Source organism: Rattus norvegicus, chromosome 3 (assembly GCF_036323735.1).
Source record: "Rattus norvegicus strain BN/NHsdMcwi chromosome 3, GRCr8, whole genome shotgun sequence".
Classification (NCBI taxonomy): domain Eukaryota; kingdom Metazoa; phylum Chordata; class Mammalia; order Rodentia; family Muridae; genus Rattus; species Rattus norvegicus.
The window spans coordinates 182,596,078-182,598,088 of NC_086021.1; positions in this window are offsets into that span (position 1 = coordinate 182,596,078).

Here is a 2,011-nt window from a genome sequence, read left to right on the forward strand (position 1 = left end):
TGGTTCTGCTCCCTAAGCATTCAAGTATAAGAGCTTGTGGAAGCCATTCTTATGCAAACTACCACAGGCTTCATTCATCCTCTTCCATAAGAATCTGCTAGGGAGACACACTGGAGCTTCAGTGTCCTGCCCTCTCTTGGTAGGACAGGCCTCATGTCCTCTCCAAGAAGCACTGACATAGAAGAATAGTGTAAAGACAGGAATGGTGGTAAACTCCTGTAATCTCAGTATTCCAGGAGCTGAGGCAAGGGCAGTCCCAAGAGTCTGAGGCCAGCTTTTGCTGCACAGTTTTCCAGTGAGTGCTAGGCCGGTCTGAGCCTTCAGGAAATATAGAAAGGCTTTTTCTACTAAAAAAGGCAGCCCATAAGTAGCCCAGGGAGTACATAGCAGCACAGGAGCACAGAGCAGCCCAGGGAGCACAGAGCAGCCCAGGGAGCATGGAGCAGCCAAGGGAGCACGGAGCAGTCCAGGGAGCACGGAGCAGCCCAGGGAGCACAGAGCAGCCCAGGGAGCATGGAGCAGCCCAGGGAGCACAGAGCAGCCCAGGGAGCACGGAGCAGCCAAGGGAGCACGGAGCAGCCCAGGGAGCACGGAGCAGCCCAGGGAGCACGGAGCAGCCCAGGGAGCACGGAGCAGCCAAGGGAGCACGGAGCAGCCCAGGGAGCACGGAGCAGCCCAGGGAGTCTGCTGTGTCTGCTGAGTCCTCTGAGCCTGGTAGTTCAGTGCTATTGTCCTTCTAGAATTATCCTTCCCTGGCTCAGAAATTCTGCCACGGTCCAGGACTGGAGCAGAGTCAAACTCACTCCAAAGCCCTCACATAGTCTGTCTACTTACCATATATAGATACTGCAGGCAGTATGGCTGCTCAGCATTTAAACAGCAGAACCTCAGAATTAAACAAAGGCCCCGAGCCCTTGACACTCAGGGCAAGTCAAACACAGAGCAAGGGGATGCAAGCTGAGTGTTTTTTACCAAGTCTTCTGACCTTATCTGTTGGTCCTTGCTGCCCGTCAGTGATGCTATGACCTGACTAAGGGCTTTCTCCTTGGGAGCTCTGTGCTCATTCTTAGTCAGGTACATGGAGATTTGTCACACTGTCCCCTTAGAGTGTGCATTTTGCAAGGACATGGTCATTCCCCGTATTCATGCACTGGATCACTCTCTTTGGTCCCTTGATGGGCAAATTTGTCTTGCAGGGTCACGTAGCATGGGCACTACAGGGCCGGCATGTTTGGTAAACTGTGTGTGGTGGTTTAGATAAGAATGTTCTCTGTGGTCTCATATATCTGTCTGGACGCTTAGGGAGTGGCACTATTTGAAAGGATTTGGCGATGTGGGATTATTTGGGACAGGTGTGGCCTTGCTGGAGAAAGTGTTGCTGGAGAGGGGTTTGAGGTTTCAAAAGCCTAAGCCAAAATCAGAGATTTTTGGGGATGAAAACTTATAACAAATTTGGTACTTGGAGGCTGAGAGAACTAAGTGAGAATGACATGGGTTCTTGAAACCTCAAAGCCCACCCTTAGTGACATACCTCCTCTAACATAGCCACATCTCCTAATTCTTCTCAAATAGTTCCACCAAATATGGGCCAAGCATTCAAATATATGAACCTATGAGGGACATTTTGTTCAAACCTCTATAGCTAGTTTGGCTGAACAATGAACTCCGGGCTCAGTGAGAGACCCTGTCTCAGAAAACAATGTGAAGAGTAAGAGAGGAAGAATCCTCTGGTCTCCACAGGGACATGTGTGCACAAATAAACACAGAGACACAGAGACACAGACACACACACACACACACACACACAGAGGTACGTACACACAGACATATAAATGCATAAGACACAGACACACACACAGACATGTACTTATGTATGAATAGACACACAGACACACACACAGTTACACACACTGATACACACACACAGACATGCAGGCAATACAACACACACACACAGAGAAAAAACCACAGACACACACACAGCGACACATGTACAGACACATACATGAAT